This window comes from Carlito syrichta, unplaced genomic scaffold (genome assembly GCF_000164805.1).
Source record: "Carlito syrichta isolate Samal-C Ts95f unplaced genomic scaffold, Tarsius_syrichta-2.0.1 Scaffold309727, whole genome shotgun sequence".
Taxonomy (NCBI): domain Eukaryota; kingdom Metazoa; phylum Chordata; class Mammalia; order Primates; family Tarsiidae; genus Carlito; species Carlito syrichta.
In genome coordinates, this window is record NW_007253823.1 from 334,020 (window position 1) to 354,363 (window position 20,344).

Below are 20,344 nucleotides of genomic sequence, written 5' to 3' on the forward strand. Positions count from 1 at the left end.
TCAATAGGATTAGTATCAGCTCCTCCTTGTAAGTTCTGTAAAATTCTGCTGGAAGGTCATTCATTCCAGGGCTTCCTTTTTTTTTTTGGTAGGTAGTTTTTGTAAGACAGAGTCAATTCCCTGGGTTGTTATTGGTCTATTTAGTGGCTCACTGTCTTCTTGTTTCAGCCTGGGGTGGTTGTGTGGTGTCAATAAGTCCTCCATTTCATTTAGGTTATCAAGTTTGCTTCCATATATAGGTGTACATAGCAATCTCTGATAATCTTTCGTATTTCTTCAGGGTCAGGTTGTGATTTGATCTTTTGTATTTCTGATTGTGTTTATTTGTGCTTTTTCTCTCTTTTTCTTAGTCATTCTGGCTAGGAGTGCATCAATCTTGTTAATTCTTTCAAAGAATCAGCTTTTTGTATTGTGATGTTTTCTATGATATTTCTGTCTTCTATGTCCCATATTTGGGCTCTTATTTTGGTGATTCAGATTCTTCTGTTAAAGTTGTGGTTTTGGTGGTCTTCTCTTTCCAGTTCCTTAGGTGATTTGCTAGACTCTCCACTTGTGATCTTTCCGTTTTCTTGATGTGTGCTCGTAAAGATATAAATTCCCCTCTTAGAACTGATTTCATGGCATCCCAGGGTTTTTGGTAAGATGTTCCTTCATTTTCATTTGTTTTCAGGAATCTTTTAATTCCTGCTTTGATTTCAGTGTTGACCCAGTAGTTGTTCAGCATCACACTGTTTAGTGTCCATGTCTTTGTGGGCTTTGGGGAAGTGTTGTTGGTGTTGATATTTATTTTTATTCCACTGTGGTCTGAGAGTGTGCATGGCAAGATTTCAACCTTATGGAATTTGTTTATGCTTGACTTCTGGCCAAAAATATGATTGATTTTGGAGTACATTCCATGTGGTGTTGAGTAGACTGTATATTTTGTGGTTGTAGGGCGGAATAATCTTTAGGTGTCTATTAAGTCCATTTGGTCTAGTGTCAAGTTTAGGTTCTGGATCTCCTTGTAGATTTTGACTTTGATGATCTATCTAGGGCTGTTAGTGGAGTATTCAAGTCCCCTGCTATAATCGTGTTAGAGTCAATATGTATTTTTAGTGTAATTAGTGGCTTTATAAATTTCAGTGCCCCTGGGTTGGGTGCATATATGTTTAGGATGGATGTTTCCTGTTGATGGATTGAACCTTTTAGCATTGTGTAGTGTCCTTTTGCATCTTTTTAAATTTTTGATAGCTTAAAGGTTTTGTCTGATATTAAGATTGCAACTCCTGCCCTCTTTTGAGATTCATTTGCCTGGAAACTCATTTTCCATCCTTTAACCTTGAGTCTGTGGGTGTCCCTTATAGTGAGATGAGTCTCCTGGATGAGCAAATAATTGAGTCATGATTTCTTATCCAGTTTGCCATTCTGTGTCTTTTCAGTGATGTAGTTAGTTCATTCACATTCAGACTGATTATTGAAATGTGATTGTTTATTGCTGTCATGAGATTCTTATAAAATTTTTTCTTTATTAATTTTTTATTTTGTTCATACATTGTCTTTCTAACTTCCTCAACATCTTTCTTTAATTCTTTGAGCATCTTTAAGGTCATTCCCTAAAGTATTTGTCTAATAGATCTGCCATTCATTCTTTTTCAGGGACAGTTTTTGCTGATGATTTTTCCTTTGAATGGTCCACATTTTCCTGTTGCACTGTACATGTTGATTTTTATTGTGGTGATTGAAAACCAGACATTTGACTGTAAAAATGTGGTAACTCTGGAGATCAGGTTCTTTCCCAGGGAACCCATGTACTTCCTACTCCAGTATTCTTCTAGGATTCTCCTTGGACATTGTTCAAGGCAATTATGTCTATATCATATGAGGAAGACATACTCAAACATACTTTATAAAAATACATTTTTATAAAGCTTAGGCAGGGGACAGCCCTCTGTTCTTCATGCTTAGGACCCATAGCCAACCAAGCACATCAGTGCCATCAAGATGTGTAACCATATTAGCCATGTAGGATTCAGAATTGGAGCACTAAGAGGTTTGTTTAAAAATGGCAAATGGAGCCAGGCTCGGTGGCTCAGCCTGTAATCCCACGCCTTTGGGAGGCTGAGGTGAGTGGATTGCCTGAGCCCGCGGGTTCGAGACCCGCCAGGGCAGCGAGACCTCATCTCTACAATAAATCAAAAAATCAGCCGGGCGTGGTAGCGCGTGCCTGTAATTCCGGCTACTCAGAAGGCTGAGGAGGAAGGATCGCCGGAGCCCAGCAGGTCGAGGCTGCGGTGGCTGGAAGCGGCCACTGCACTCCAGTCTGGGCGACCGAGTGAGACTCCGACTCAAAAAAATAAATAAATAAATAAATAAATAAATAAATAAATAAAATAAATAAATAAAAATGGCAAATGGTAAAACTTTAAAATACTATAAATTTTGTCTTGAGTACTCCTTAATCCTTGATTTAACAACCTCCTTCTTTTTGCCACTGACCAAAGAGAGACAAAATTCTGCCATATTAAGTGTCGTTATCTTGGGGCATCACTTTTCTGATTGTGCCTCCATGCTTATTTACTTTCACCTCTTCGGTGAGTGATGTAACTAAAAATATAGTCTCACTTAAGATATTAAAAATTCAGCTTTTTCTAACTATAATTAGCTTTTGATCCACAAATAATGCAGGCAGTAATATTATAGAATCTATGAGAATGTTAACTAAGACATTCCAGGGTTTAAAGCTGAAGGCAAAAATAAATGATGAAAATATTCAATTTCTTTTCAGGCCAAGAAAAAAAGGGGGCTTTGTGTGTGTGTGTGTGTGTGTGTGTGTGTGTGTGTGTGTGTGTGTGTCGCACACTTACACATATGCTTGAGAACGCTATGATCCTCAAGACAAAATACATAAATCACTCTCTCCAATCAATAGAAGTCCAGAATTTGTGACACAAGAAGATACAAGAACAAACATAGTCATTTTTACTATACATTTAGATGTAGAAGAAACAGAAATAGTGTACCTTCTCACTTACAAGATTATGTTTATTTTCTTTCCTTTCCCGCTGTGCAATTTCTCCAAACCTCATCATATGTATTTGGGCACCCCCTACATGTAGGATGATGGCTTGAGTAGCTCTGTCCAATGAGCCATCAAAGTCTGTGTCTCTCTTTCTTGAAGTTTCCCAGCATCCTCGGATTGCTGCATATAGCTATCAGTTACCCTAGTAAACTGAGAGACCTAATCCCAGGCCTAATTATTTTTTATCATGAAAGCAAGAAAGGTTGGTGTGTCAGAGTAAAGAGAGACTGAGGACATAAAGGGAGAGAGCAGCTCTGAGCCAGCCAGAAAGACTTTGAATTCACTGTAGTTGCTTCCAGCTTAGCAGTGACTTGTATCTAAAAAAAACAAGTCTTTAATGTGTTCAGCTCATCCAAAGCTTTCTATCGGGCAACAAGGTCATTATGACTGACATTATTCTCAGCTTTGGGTCTCCTATGTCAGAAGCCACAACCGCGTTGCTTTCTGACTAAAACCATGAGGTTTGCTTGACTTGTTCTGGTTTGATTTGCTTAGTGGCAATCTTTTTTTAGAAGGTCTTCTTAATCCATATCATCTGCTGTCCATTACAAGGATAATAACTCTTAAGTTTTTACGCAGTAGAGAGAGTGACTTTTGTTATCTTTCCCTTCATATAAGAGTTATTTAATCCAAGGAAAGTCTAGGCTTGCAATGTTTGCATTATTTCCTTTGTTTTTCTTGTATCATTTTAATACTTAACCACTGTTACTCTTAGCTATTAAACTTAAATTTGGGCCATTTCTACTTTAGGAAATTTTTCAGGGTAGCAAGGCTTAGTGAATTAATTTACCAATATTCCTTTAAGTTTCTTATTTTCTCATGAGTTACCTGCAACCACATTTTAAACCAAATCTTGGCAATAAGCGCCCCAATGCTAGCTAATGCCTCATTTATGATTTCCCATGAGAATTTATCCTTTTATAAACCCCTGAGAATACTAAAATCCCTGAGAATACCAAAGCTCCCTTGTAGCAGCCAGGAGCCACTGCCAAAATCCTAAGAACAAATGAATTTGAGATTGTCATAGTAGACTGTAAAAGGTGCTGAGCTGTAAGATGGCTCAGCTGTTGTCATTCTCCTTGGCAAGCATTATGTATGTGCCCAGCTCCCCATCTCCCAAGCAAACCAATTTCCTGAGTTTCTGCAACAGAGGTCATGAATATTTCCTGTTTCACCTGGGTGGGTACACATCTCTGTAAATGTTTTCTGAAGAGGGTGAGAAACATCTGCCCTTCTCGACAAAAATCTTGTATAAGTTGTTACAGTGGAGCAGACCTACGACTGACTGCCAGGTTGGTAAAGAAGTCCTCTTCATACTCTCTGTAGAGGACAGAGAGCAACACTAAGGCAGTGATAGTGCATCTATCTTTGAACCTGCTTCTTTGTTCTCGTCTTGACAATCATATCCCTAATTCCTCCTCACCAATGGCCAACAAAATAAAGGACCATTTCTTTATTGCCTGGTTGACCATAAAATTTTGTCATTATTTCACTACTGATTTGTATGGATTCTGCTCAAAGCTTGCTAATTGGCCCCCCGATTTGTCAAGGAGGACTCTTCTAAAAAGATATTTCTCTATAAGCATGTCCCACAGGTTGTCCAAACTGTTCAAAACTCTGAAAGATGAGAGATAATCTGTCAAGCTACATGAATTATGATTGAGGACACAAAACTCCTGGAGTTTCTTATAAAAGCAGTACCAAAGTTTTTCAGTATTTAACCATTTCCTTGAGCCCCAGTCCTTTCAGGGTTTCATGAATTGGCCTATTGGGTACCTGCACTGTATTATAGAAGAGAAACCTTGAGTTTAGGGGACCCAAATATTTTATATAGTACAATAGGTCTGCCTGCCCTTTCCCTCAAGGAAGAAAATCATCTCTATCCTCCGGGACTATAAGCAAACTTGTTATTTCAGAGGAAGATATTAACCTTATGATCCAAGGCTATTCTCTAAAAAAGGATCTTTGAAAAAAAAAAATCTGCAACAAAGGGCAGTCAGTGTCCCTGTTTGCAAGATGTGATGTATAGAAATAAAAAAGACTCATGGAGAATGGTCTCCCAACATATTGCAAGTTAAAGAAAAGAATTTCAGAACTAAACTGGTTCACCCAGTTAGTTTTGCCACCAGAGCACTATTTAACCATACACTTTTTGTCAGGATTATTTGGTGGCATATTGAATCACATGCATGCAAGTATAGCTTGCAATGTGCAAACACATTTTTTCATATTTCTTTCAAAAAGAAACGAAGAAGCCACTTTGGGGGTTACAGTTCTTCAGAATTTGATAAATAGTACAATGTTATCTAAATCAAATGTGAAAAAGGAAAAGGAATAAGGAAGTATAAGAAGAGTATAATGAAATAACTGCAAGTAAAAATGTGAAATGGTACAGAGACAAAAATGGTGGAGAAAAATGAACACTGGGTTAGGTCAGCCCAATGGAATGAGAACCAGAAATAAAATAGAGCAAGAATACGTTTGACTCTGCAGCTAAAGTAGATTTTGGCAGAATTAGATTTACTGCTTTAAACTGTGTCTGTCTTGAAAATGAATATTGAAGACAATTCTATAATATTGAATAATAAAAAGTAAAAACGATTTTTAAAAATTAGAGAGAGGTTGATTTTAAGTTTTGAAGTTCAGGAGATAAGAGGGACAGTATTTATAAAGTACAAGGAAAAAAAGGAACATGTAAATATTGCAGGGTTAGTCTTTTTTAAGGAAAAAGAATAGTTACCTTTTTAAAAGATGGAAAAAATATCTTTCCCTACCACTTGGAAATTTTAGACTAAATAACCCATTTTATGTGGTCCAAATGAACCCTAACAAGAAGTTCATATACTTAAAATCTGCATGAATTTAGATTAACTTGGCAACTTGGTTAGATTTTAAAATTTCAAGGGCCTTCACTCTGGTAGCATCTCATCTTGATATCCAAGTTCTGAGTAACATGAATTGAGAAAGGAAGGGAGACAGAGACAAAAAAAGAAAGAGGAGGAGAAAAACCGGAGAAGAAAGAGAAAGAAAATTAAAAAGAGACCAACGGAAAAGTTGAAGAGGGAAGAGAAAGGGAGAGAAAAAGATGACCAACTGAAAGGAATGAAAGAAGGACCTTTTTTTTTAACATTAATTCCTTATATTTTATAATTTAATTTCCTATAACATAATATCAATGGTATAGACATATAGTATATGCCACGTAATAATTATACAATTAAAAGTTTTGAATTTGATCGGAGATAGGTGAATTGTTTTTTGTAAGTTGCCAGTATGTGGATGTAAATGGATTAATCCATACTTTTAAAAGCAAAGGAAGGATAGGGAACGAGTCCTCCCTCAGTGCCCAAACGTAGAAGTAACCTGTACTCTTTCTAGTTAATGAAATAACAATTAAACAAACATTTGTTTATTAGTACATTTTGTAAGCTCTAAAAGCAAATATATAATTGATTTGGTTTCTTTCATTATTAAAAAATAAAATCAATCTGCAATAGCACATCAGTCATGCAAAAACTGGAGGCAAGTTAAAAGCCAGCTCTCGCTATAGTAAATGCCCAAGCAAGTCTACTTACTTTCAGCTCTTTTTCCTCTAATCTCGACACATACTCACACTATAGCACAGTGGGAAAAAGTGTTGCCAGTATTTGTACTAAGTCTTTTTGTTAGACTTCTTAAAGGACAAATGATTAAAGGGTTGAAATCAAATAAATTACTGAATGACATATCAAGATTTTCTAAGACACATTCAATATTTTCTAGAAAATTAGCAAATTTATTTAAATCAATTTGCTTGTTCTTTTTTCAAGGACAATTGGCTCAATAATTTTATTGATTGATTTATTTACTTGCTTGCTTATTACTTAATTAATTCATTAATTAAGAGAGACAAGGTCTTACTCTACTGCCCAGGCTGGAGTGGCCGGATCATAGCCTACTGCAGCCTCAAACTCCTGGGTTGAAGCAAATCTCCTGTCTCAGTCTCCTGAGTAGTTAGGACTACAGGTACATGCCACCATACCTGGCTAAGTTTTCATTTCTTTTCTTTTCTTTCTTTCTTTCTTTTTTTTTTTTTTCCTAACAAGTTCTTGCTTTGTTTTCCAGGTTAGTTAGAAAACCTGGCCTTAAGCAATCCTTCTGCCTTGACCTCCCAAAGTGCTGGGATTACAGACATGATCCACCATGCTCTGCAATAATAATTTTACTTTAAATTGCTTGGTTATTGTATTCTCTTTTTGGAAGGCAGGTTATAAATAGTGTACTGAATATCAGTTGATACTATAAAAAAAAATTTTGGAAAATTTCTGTTTTATTAATGTTTTTAGAACATGAAAAGATTTGTTTATAAATCTTAAGATTATTCCAGTATCTGCCATCTAGTTATCTATTTTATAAAAGCAAACAATGTACTTTCAGAATTCCTGGGTTGATATTAATATCAGAAGGAGTAGGCTGAAAGTGAGACTGTTTCACATTTGATATTCCTTTACACACTACACCTTTGAATTTTGTAACACTATCCAAATGATATATAATATAAACTGTTTGACATAAAATCCCTTTAATAACTTCAGAGTCTGTCAGAATTCAGACATTTGTGTATTGCCTGCTATTCGAAGGAAAATTATTTGCACCATTTTGTTGTATTGATTTGTCTTTTTGTTTTTTTGTTTCCTAGAGAGTCTATCATGGGACAGAAAAAAATATTCACCAGTAACTTTACTCTGACTTTCAGTCAGAAGGAATTGTTTTCATATGATTATAAATTAAACAATCAAGTTAAATCTGCCATACCTATCTGTCATACCTATCTTGGTCAGTTCGTTATATTTTTCAACTGAAACTATCTTCTAAGAAGTTACACAGAAAACATTAAATTCTTGGGAACTTGAAAGTTGCAGGGTCCTCCACCTTCCATTTTAAAATAAAGAATGTTCATAAAAAATTTAAAGACAAGCTTGACATGTACAGGTATTGTGTTGCTCTTTATAGGATTTTATTTTGCATTATTCACTATTAGGTAAATAAGACTGAAGGCATTGGTAAATTTGAACATATTTGATTCCATGTGTACCTCTACAGAGATCATGAAAATATGTTATTATAGGTTCTTGTTCAATTAGGCCAAATTTTCTCCACTTGCTGTGCTTCATAGAAACATGACAGTTTATTTTCTACCTACCAAAAGCTGATATCGATGCTAACATAAATGTGACAGTTTTAAGATTGCTAATTTTGTATCCCACTAAATGTTTCCGATCTTTCTCTTTACCAACATTTGAAAAATTTAACATTAAAAAAATAGAAATGTCCTTTCAAGGGTCATGGAGGTCTTGCCACCCTTGAAATCGATTGGTAGCCTGTAGGCTACTCTGTCGCTTCATCTCTCTATCAATCTACTGAACAGCGTGCAGCAGTCATCTACACACCAGGAAGAAATAGAGTCCCTGAACAACTGCTTGTTCAGTGTGTTATTTCGCTCTCCCAATGTCAGTTGAAAGTGTTTTCATCCTTCAGTGTTTTTTCGGCCTGGCAGAAAAATGGATAATGGATGATGATGTGGATGACAAAGTGCATGGACTCTATAGCTGATGAAGAGGAGCGAGAATTTGATAAGAAAAGCACTTCTGAGGCCACAGCATTATGAAAAATCTCAAATAAACACTCACAAGTGGAGCCCTTATGTTGCTTCTCTGTAACAGAACACTTTCCTCCCTTAAGCTCATGCTGTCTGATCTATTTGCTTGGATACAATGGTAAACCACCCAGACACTCAAAATGTGTTACTAGGAGGGAGTATTATCATTTTTCCAGTAAGTGTTAAAGGTAGACTTATGAATCTTTGCATTTTCCATCTGATTTTTTTCTCATTTTTTTAGATCACTGTGGAAAACTATCACTATTAGCAATGCCTAGTATGTAACATAAAAATAAAAAATTAGATGAGAAGTAACCTAAACTCACATGCACTTAAATTCTGATATATTATCACAATGGGCTGTATTATACATTTACCTATCAATGAGAACAGCTGGCAGCCTTTCTGATGGTGAATTGTGGAATATGAAGAGCCTTGTTTAAGTAATCAGAAGAAATAGAAGAGGGTGAAATATAGTATCTGAGAGAAAAAGAACAAAATATGTTTGGTTGATGACGTATAAAAAATGTTGGTAATCTGTCATTGTTCTTTATTCTTTCTCTATAATTCTTTCCCGTCACCACCCTGCTGGCCCACACATTCTTTTTATTTTTTTAAAGATGTAGGGTACAATTCAGCATTAGGTACATAAGTGGTCATCATATAGGTTAAGTGTGGGCGTTCCATTGGTCCTCATTGGTTTGGGATCAGGTGCCCTTATTCATGTTATGTGCTCCTCCCCCTCCTCTGGCAGTAACCCGCTACTGCCAATCTCTTTCACACAGTATTATGATAAATGTTCGGGGACCACTTATGAATGAGAACGTGTGGTACTCAGTTCTTTGTTTCTGTGAGAAATCACTGAGTATGATAGGCCTAAATCCATCCAAGTTGCTTTGAAGTCCATAATTTTGTCCTCTTTTATGGTTTGCCCCACACATTCACATTGGTGAGTGTTTTTAGTCATTGTTTTCTTTGTAAGTTTCTCCTAATATACCCTACCTGTAGTAGGTGTTTAATATTTTTGCTTTTGGAATGAATGATTTGTTTCTTTGCCTCTGATATTCTTTTACCCATCTTTCTTTAAGTCTTTGATTGAACACCTATGATGTAACTGGCCCTATGCTAAGAAAATAATTTAATAAGACACCGTCACCAATGAACATTGTAGCACAATAAGAGTCACATTGCTCATGTCCCACTCAAATGTGTCAAAATGTATTTCTCATGTTTTGCCTAGTTGCAGTTTATTAGTGCATTAATCTCAGCTAAAACATTATTTTCCCCGAGAACACTTCTTCAAGCCTCTATAGTAGGTTAGATATATTTGCTACTTACTCCTGTTTATAATAGGTTTGTCCCATTAAAAGCTAGATTTCTAGTACCCTCTTGCCAGGTAACTAGTGCTCAATACATATTTATTATTTAATGGAATTCAAGAAATTTGAACTAAAAAACAGTAATGGTCATTTTTTTTTAATCATAGTTTTATTTTTGTGTTTCAAAGAAAGCATCGCACATATTTTGGAGCTAAGAAGAATAAGAATATACATAAAAAGGAGGTCAGAATCCTAGAAAAACTAACATGTTAAACACTTCCCCGCCTTTCCCCAATTTTTGGTTTATTAGATAAGTAACCAAACTGCAGAAATTTTATAGAGAAAATATATGGAAATCCATTATGATATACTCCTCCACTTTTTGTTTGAACATATAAAAGTATCCCAATAGCCAGGGCTAAAAATTATATGTGTAACATAGATGAACAAAATATGCATTGATTTTACTTAAGACGCTGTACTATTAGCATATTTCTAAAAGTTTAATTACTTAATTCTACCCAGCATTCTCCAACCTGACAATTTTGCAATTACTACAAAAGTTCCCTAAATCTAACTTGCACAGAGCTCTGTGTTTAACTCAGGCAACCATCTTGGTCTTCTGGGGCCATTCAACACACCATTCATATGTTTGCTAACTCCTTTATCAGAGTCAAAGACCAGGCTAGAAGCCAGGCACGGTGGTTCATACCTGTAACCCCAAAGGCAGGAGGATCGCTTGAGGACAGGAGTTCAAGACCAGCCTGGCCAACAATGAAAGACCAATTCTCTACAAAAAAATAAAATTAGCCAGGAGGGGTAGCATACAATTGCATTCAGATACTCAGGGCAGCTATTCGGCTACTTAGGAGGCTGAGGCAGGAGGATCCCTTGAGTCCAGGAGTTCAAGACTGCAGTGAGTCAGGATTGTGCCCCTACACTCCACCTGGGTGACAGAGCAAGACCGACTCCAACTCTAAAAAGTCAGACTGGAGGTCAGTACCTTGAGCCAGAGACATGACTTTTATATTCAGTGTTTATAATATTATTATGCTATTTAAGTGGAAATTTTGTGTGGAATATTATCTCGAGCTTTTTCTGATTATTCTCCAACAACAGTGATGTGTGCTTACTATTGGAAATAGATTTTCTGTCTGTCCCTCCTACCTTCAAATAATTCTTAAACTCTATGGGAAAATTTTTCTCCTTTGATCATGTTTCTAGATAGAGTGAAACAAAAAGGCAAATTATCCCTTGGTCATTTGTTCAACATGATTGCTAGTTATACGAGGTAAATAAAATAAAATGCTAATTTAACCTTTTTACCCTTCTATCTTCTGAGACCAAAGAAGATTTATAAAATAAACCGTTAATAATTTAGCAAGTCTGTTACTACAATGAATAACAACAATATAAGGGAATTAAATCATTTTTATTTTTCTGCGTTTGATGAAAGATGTACGATGCTTATGTTCAGCAACATTAAACATTATCTATTTTTGGATCCACGATAGGGTTTTTTTGGTTTTCTTTTTTTGTTAGAGTCTCACTCTGTCACCCAGCCTGGAGTGCAGTAGCACACTCATGGTCACTACAACCTCGCCCTGCAGGGCTCAGGTGATCCTTTCACCTTAGCCTTCCAAATACTGGAACCACAGGCATGTGCCACCATGCCTGGCTAATTTTTTGAGTTATTGTAGAGACAAGGTCTTACCATGTTGCTCAAGCTGGTCTCTAATCCTTGAGCTCAGGCAATCATCTTGTCTCCACCTCCCAAAGTGCTGGAATTACAGGCGTGAGCCACCATGCTCAGCCCACAATATTTTTTTTTAAATGACAACTTTACTTTGAAACTTAGACATAACCCATTAGCTACATATGATAAACAAGCTGACAGAAAGAAAATAATTTCTGACTTCGAATGGATATTGTACGTATTATACTTATTTTCTAAGAATATAAAGAAATATTACTCTAGATATGACTATAAAGAAAAAAGATTAGTTCTATTATGTGACTCACTAAAATCAAATTGTTCTGTAATTGTAACTTATCTGTGTTTTAGTGCTAACAGCTTTAAATTAAATGTCAAGATAATTTTTAGTACCTGTACGTAGGTTTCACAGTTTTCAACCATGTCTAATAAGAGTTTCAATCTTAACAAAATGAAGACATTTGGGACTGTGATGTATGTTCATCTCCAATGAAAGTTTTCAGTATTTTGTTTTGTAGTCTCTTAGTTTCTCATATTTGCCAAAGTAATCGACCATAATTTGCAACTTAAATATTTTTAAAGTATGGTATTATACTATTGGTACAAGGTGTAGTGAACAAGCAAGAAAATTCTACCAAATTCATCAAAAAAAATTTAGATTTTTTTTTCTTTTAGGCCAAAAGGAAGAGCTTCATGGAGCTAAGAATAATACGAATATACATTAGAAGGATGTTAAGATTCTATAAAATATAATATAGTAAACTTTCCCCTTTCTATCCCCAATTTTTGATTTATTAGATAAGTAACCAAATTGCAGGAATTTTAAAGAAAAAAATTTTTAGAGAATATAGATATTTTAAAGATTTGAAATAAAATGTTGATCCTTGAAAATAAAATCAGTATATAAATTCAATATTCTCCGTTATTTCAGGAACTTATTCATCTTTCTGAAAATTAAGATACCTGACAGTTAAGACTGTGTTTGCTTCACAAAAAAATACTCAAAATCTTTATAACTGAAGAAAAAGCAATCTTCAATAATGATTCATATATATATATACATATATATATAGTTTATGTTTCAGACAGCAATACACATCACAACAGCAACTTTTGTGATAATTCCTTCGAATAAATAAAAGTCAATAAATAGAGGGCTGCAGATTAAAGTAAATAAAATAGCGACAAAGAACTGGCATTATTATGCTTCTGTACTGCCAAGATCTTCTTTAAACAGAAAAGGATGTGAGAGATGGTTTGCCTTATCTTACAAAATCAGGAACAAGCTAGTCGTAACAGCAGTGTAAAACTTTTATGGAAATGCTACTTATGCACATCAAGTACAGAGCTGACATTATTTCTATTATCAGAGACTAAGCAAAACTCTGATTGCCATTAACTCTAAAATGTTAAAAAAAAAAACAAAACTGTGAGGGCTTTGTTTTTTAGTTGCTAGTGTTGGCAAAAATGAAATGTTACTTCCACAGCAAAAAATTGACAGTTTCTTCATCTTCTAAAAGTGCAGACTAATATTAACATTTTCTATATAAAATGTGCAAAATTTAAGAGTCCTTGGAAAATGTATGATTGCAGATGGATAAGTATATAAATAATTGCAAATGGCACAAATTATGAAATAGGCAATACAGTTTTTGTTAGGCTTTGTCATTTATTTCTATGATGTGACGGCCTTGAAAATGAGTAAAAGATACGTCTTTTCTTTGTCTAGGTTTTTCATTTCTCTCCCATATTCTCATCTAAGATTTTAATTCTTCCCTACCCTGAACGACAGGTACCATATTGTGAAACAAACAAACAAAAAAGTTAGGTGATTGTATCCAATTTCTTATTAAAAAGTAGGACAAATTATGATTAACTCTAGAACCAGATTATAGTTTGAGTACAATTTTGAGAAGTTTCTGGCAACTGATTTCAACCAACTCTTTCTGGTTTTATCGAAAACTTAGAACTCTTCTGAGTCAGTGAGAACTTTGTTATTACCCCAGACACACATCCTCTGTGACTAAGGTATTCATCCAGAAAAAAACAGTCCTTTCAAGTCATAGTCACATGAGGACAGTCATTTTCTGAGGATTAAAATGGAAATGGAAACTTAAAAGGCTGGTATTTTCTTAGTGGATACCACATTTAAAAATATGTTTAACATGATAGTCCAATTTAAAGGAAAATGTTATTATTATAGACATAAGATTGTAGTCTTTTTTTCTTAACTGTATACTGAATACAAAGCAAAATATGTTCAACTACTAAACTTGAATATTATAATCTTTTCCTATTAAGTTTTGTGTGTGTGTGTTTTTTTTGTTTTTTTTTTTTCTTTTTTGACTCTCTCACATACTAAAATAAGACTCCATAAGGAATTGAGAATCCTTTAGGATTATAACACGGCATAAGAAATGGTCTGGACACTTATGTTTTAGTAAATATACAGAATCACAAAATGCAACTACCTCTCAAAATTTATTTTAAATCTATAAATAAATCACCATTACTGTTACCGCCAACAGACAAGAAAAAGAAAGCTTAGTTTCTCCACTGACTTCCCTTTTTCATGACAAGGTCAATAGATGTAGGGGGGAAAGCTATTTTGGCTTTTTCGTTTCCTGATTGCTCTCGATATATCAACTATTCACCTTCATGTGAGTGACTTCATTAAATTCTGATATAGAAACTAATTTGAAAGAAGCCTGACCTTTGAAATACTGAGGGTGACAAGAGGGCAAGGGAAGGAGATGGGGGAGATAAAACTGAGCAGATTTCAAATCATATTTATGTTTTAAAAGCTGCCTTATGAGCCATTCACCACTCACAGTTTAGCTTTTTCATCCAAATTTTAACTTGAAAGTAGCCCCTGATGACTCAAAAATGTTATAACATGCAGTGGCCAGGTGGGGGAGAAGTGTAGCCTCATCCCTTTGAAGCTTGGCCGCTCAAGATCAATAGTAACTCACAGGTGGCCACACTTCAAAGGCAAGCACGGAGCCTCTGCTTCGGTACAACCCCTGGAACAGTTATTCTCCCCCCCACCTCCAGTGCCTTGGAATTGGCTTTCATGTTATACTTTCACTTAAGAAAGTAAATGAAGAGCATTAGAGGCAGATCTTGATTAAAAGAATTTTAAAAGAAGCCAACATCTTGAGAGGACCAGCTACCTTTTAAAAGCACCTATTAATGCAATTGCTGGGTAGAAGGAAAGGTAAGCCTGCAGGGGAGATTTTTAAAAGCAACCCACTTACAGGGTTGTATCTGACATTTTAGCAACTAAACTTCATGTCTTCAACAAGCTACAATGGTTGTAAGTAAATTTTTATGCAACATTTTGTAGCTGGGTGTTTATTGCCCAGAGCTGCCAAGTCCAGGTGAAAAGAACTCAATGATATTAGTTGAAAAATAGCAATGATCAACTTAGCCACCCAAACATATTTCTCTACAACCAACATGTAAGAATGTATTTCTAAAGTATATTTGTACGTGACATTTGCTAAAATGTATTTTATGAATGTTTATTTTATTGTATATACTGTACAATAGAGAAGAATATTTTATATACTTTATATAAACAAGGATCTGAAATAATGGATAATATTTCTCTTGTCACAGATACATAAATTATGTAAATCCCAATAATTTTAGAAATAAAAACTAGAGGAATTCCTTATAATCAAGAAGAACAGTTCTACACATTGAAATCACCTAGCATGCTTTAAAAAAAATGCCTGGACCCCATCTGGAGATTTTAATTTAATTGGTTTAGAGTGGGCCTGGGCATAGGAATTTGAAAGGCTCCCCAGGTGATTTTCGTGTGCACCAAGAGTGAGAAATGCTGACCTAGAATGGAGCTTCTCAAACTCGAATGTGTAAATAACCACCTAGAGATCTTGTTAAACTGCAGATTCCATAGGTCCAGGGTAAAGCCTGAGATTCTGCATTTATAACAAGCTCCCTGGTGATACTGAGCTGCTGGTCCCCAGAGTACTCATTGAGGAACAAGAATGTACATTTCTCAGCTAAGAAAAAGGACACTGGAGTCATTAAGGCATTTGAGTTGAAACTACCTGTATTCTTATAACCCCAATCTAACCACACCCACTCCACCACCTGCCCCCACTGGCCCCAACTCCAAGTGCCACTATTTTTCACCTTTCAAAGTGAACGTGTGGCTGGAGGTCATTAAATCTGGTTTTAGGCACAATCCCTGGAAGGCCGCCATGGGGCTTTAAAATGCAGTCAGTAATAGAAGTTGCATACTGATAAATTTCACACAAAGAAACTGCTTATGGCAGACAACTAAAAAAGCAGTTCTGCATTGTTAAACTTCTACTGTAGGTAGATTGAGCTTGAAGCCAGCAAAAATGCTAAGTGGGGCCTTTATTCTGGACATATTCATGACGTTTATTTAAGGAAAGGATAACCTGAATGAATGAACCAATGGAAAGAAATATCTAGTGATCTGTGTTGGCAGAGACCAGGTGGTTCCTCGTGCATAGCTGAGGATATTTAACCATGAATAAGAACGTACCCACACTCGAGTGACCTGCTGAGACTCAGGCTGTTGGCTGTGCAGGATGCTCTAGTCCTGCTTTGAAAGTTTCAAGTTCCTGACACTGGGCATCAAACATACCTTTGAACTTCCATCTCCTTTTAGCCATAGAGCTTTTCAGTAAATCACAGTAATTGTAAAGCATAAGCAAGAATTCTATAGATTGGCTCTCAAATCTTCCTGTGTTCTGTGAGAATGCGATGTATTAGAAAAAGCATGGACTTTTGAATATGAAAGATTTGAGTTTGAATGTGGCTCTGATTCAATTTACAAGTCTTTGTAATGTTTACAGCATTTCTAACCCTCTCAGTTATCTCTTTAGTGAGGATACTTCTTTCTTCTAGAGTCCTGGCTATAAAGGAGCCTCAGTCTTGGGTTTTGAAGTTATAGCTTTCCTGATTACTGAAGCCACTGTTTTTCAAAGCTCAAAAACCACACTGGATTAACTGGGTTTAGGAAAGCTTTCAACATCCACCATAAATCATGACACAAACACTTGAACTCATTCATCCAGGGACCAGTCAGTACACTAGATTTGCTTTTGTTTAGGTTCCCTGCTCCCCTGTTATTTGGCCTTGCGTTGGGCAACCGTAAACCTCCCCGACGAGTATTTCTTACTCTGAGTCCTCGGGTCAAGATTGGATTTTATTCCCATCTGAGAGATCTGAAGGAATGTCATGCAATTTCACCCACCTGTTCTGTAGATCTGAATGAGTAAAAAATAAGACAGCTATTGCTGACAAACACAAAGAAACAAGTTTTGTTACATCTTGCCTCTTGGCAGCATCTTACTTATGGTTCATTCAACATTTAGTCACTTGTTCACCCAGCATGTGCTAAGCAACCTTCCAGAAACTGAGAATTTAGAAGTTAAGACAAAGCTCCATCCCTGAACTGCAGATTCTCTATATTATAAAATATATATATATATATCAAGTTTTAAGAATGATAGCTATATTTTATTAAAAATCTACCATCTTACCAGGTATCGTGTTAAGGGTCTTTTACAGATTATTCTCTTTAATTCTCACAACAATCTTTTGAAAGATATAGGTCTGAGAGTAAATAGTGTGAGTGTCAGAATCGCAGAATCACCTAACGTGCTTGTTGGGTGATTCTGAATCAGAAACCCTATAGTTTCTGATTCAGCAGATCTAGGGTGGTCCCAGAATTTTTATTTTCAGAAGAAATTTGCAGATGATGTTTATAATAAAATTCTTTTGAGAAGTAAATGTCGCTAACATTTCTTGGTTACCTAGTGCACCCAAGGCACGAGTGTAAATGTTTTCTGTGAATTATCAAATTCGTACAACAGCCCTATGATATAGAAGTTAGCATAATTTCACAGATGAGGAGACTGAAGAACAGACCAGTTAAGTGACTTTCTCATATTCACACGTTTTGAGTCTGTTATTCCATCAACACTTAAATCCAGCCTGCTAGATTCCTCCCTCTGTGTGAATAGTTGGGTGTCCCCATATGCAAATCATTTTTCAGGTGGAAGCGTTTGTAATGATGAACAAGACTGACAAAAAGCTCTGGTTTAATGGAGAGAAGGAGTGAATTCACTTTAATTTAGGATGTGGAATATGAGTCCAGGCATGAATTAAAGAGACAGTCACTCAATGGGTCAAGAGAAGGGTTTCACAGGCAGAGAGAACAAGTGAAAAGGGACTTAGCAGATGCATGCAGACTCTGAACAACAAAAAGCAGATGAGTAAGGGAAGCGTTGCACAAAATGGGATCAGAGAGACATGTATGGCCAGATCACATATAGCCTTGAAGGCCATTTTCAAGATTACATTTTCACTTCTTCTTATTTATTTATTTATAGTTGGAGTCTCACTCTGTCGCCCAGGCTGGGTTGCAGTGGCACGGTCACAGCCACTGCAGCCTCAATCTGCTGGGCTCAGGTAGTCCTTCGGCCTCAGCCTTCCGAGTAGCTGAAACTACAGGTGGACACCACTATGCCCGGCTAATATTTTTTGTTTATTGTAGAGACGAGATCTCGCCAACTTGCCCAGGCTGGTCTCAAACACCTGGGCTCAGGCAATCCTCTTGTCTCCACCTCCCAAAGTGCTGGGATTGCAGGTGTGAGCCACCATGCCCAGCTGACATTTTTATTTTTAGAGATGTGCAAAGCTACAGAAGTGTTTTAAGAAATTGACTGACGTAATTTTTGTCTTCGAAAGATTACATTTGTGACTGTAACATGGAAAATAGACTACAAGAAGACCAGTCAGGAGACTTAAAGGAATTTGAATAAAAGATGATGGAGCTTGGATGATATGTCAAAGTCATCACAGAACACCTACTGACACAAAGTGCTAGATAAATGCTAACAATGATTATGATAGTCCAAGGAAGTGCTCTATGGTCTTTCTATGATGTTCCTGTCAGGCCACTGTTAGAGATCATGGCCCCCATTGCTCCTTTGTGTCTAACTAGCTTGTTGTGGTAATTATTTTCCCAAATAACAGGAAGTATTTTCCTAACTAAAACGATATTTCCAGAATTACAATAACTTTTCTGGAAATGTGTCGTAGGCAGTACATTGCTCAATCTCATTATTTGATACTAATCCCAGCATTATAAAGATTCTGAAATTAGCATAAATTTGTGAGTATAAATAGATAAAAATCTTCATTTTCCCATTATTTGCTCTTAGATATAAAGTTAATGGTACTTGTGAATAGACGTAATAATGGACTTAAATTACACTATTGCCTCCATTCCAAGAGGTTTATCCTTTTGTAAAAACACATTTTAAAGTATTTGAAACTGGAAACCCTTTTAGAATTGATGTGCACCATTAATGGGATAGGGTTTCTTTTGTCCTGAAAATTTGTTACTAAAATAGGCAGTGCACCTTGCCATTAATGCATTCTTAGGTTCATGAAATAAGTGTTTTAAAATAATAAATATATAAATAAGAAAAAAACCTTCATGATCTCTAAACATTAATGACTAGTAAACGAGGCAGTCTACTCAACAACCCGTAAGGCATTCTTGAAAATGATTTTTCATTCAGCAACTTACAACAGGTATAAGAGAGAAAAGTTAAATTTTTTTTTTTTTTTTTGAGTTGGAGTCTCACTCTTTTGCCCAGGCTAGAATGCAGTGGCAAGCTCATGGTGACCGCAGCCTTGACCTGCCGGGCTCACGTGATCCTTCTGCCTTAGCCTTCCAAGTAGCTGCAACCACAGGCATTTGCCACCACACCTGGCTAATTGTTTGATTTATTGTAGAGATGGGGGTCTTGCCATGTTGCTCAAGCTGGTCTTGAACCCCTGAGTTCAGGCAATCCTCTCACTTCTGCCTCCCAAAGTGCTGGGATTACAGGCTTGAGCCACCGCACCTAGTGGAAAAATTATGTATTATGGAAACACACAATATCAAAACACATAGCTAAAATGAAAGTTCTGTAGAATGAGGAAAAACTTGCTTCTCATATAATTTAGGAGATAAAATTAGGTGTTTAATTTAAAATACAGTGTCGATAAAGACATCACTGAGGGAGAATGTTGTCCAAATTTGATAAAAGAATAATGAGAACGAGCACAACAAAATGTTGAAATAGTGTGATTAACCTCTGGTTTAGAAAGAAACTGAGAGGTACTGCACTGTATCATTTCCCAGATTTCTTTTGGCCTAAGGCTTATTAACAAGTATATCATCTATCATATTCTTTAAGAATTAAGAGCTGAGCGCTTCAAGCAAATTAAATTGTACATTTTATTTTATATAATAGCAAAAAAAACTATATAGTGTGGCATAATTAAGTTATAGAAAAAACACAGAATACGTAAACTTGGTCTGTTTTTAATAAAATCTAAATGGAGAGGACAACCACGTACATGATATCATAACAATACTAAATATTTTTCATAAAAGTGCAGTGTTCTGTATGAACTTTTTTGCCTATTAAATACATTTCTAAAAGTTTGACCTGTGAAACAGTTTTTTTAAAGCTTGAAATTTCCCCATTGACTTCCATTATAATATCAGATATGTAGTTTTTTAAATTTTTTTAGTTATCTTCTGTCACCTGAGC

General features: G+C 35.8%; 1 pseudogene; it reads left to right on the forward strand.

Moving 5' to 3' along the window:
* Positions 1 to 20,344, forward strand: part of LOC103270108 — a 57,556-nt pseudogene that overhangs the window by 27,390 nt on the left and 9,822 nt on the right.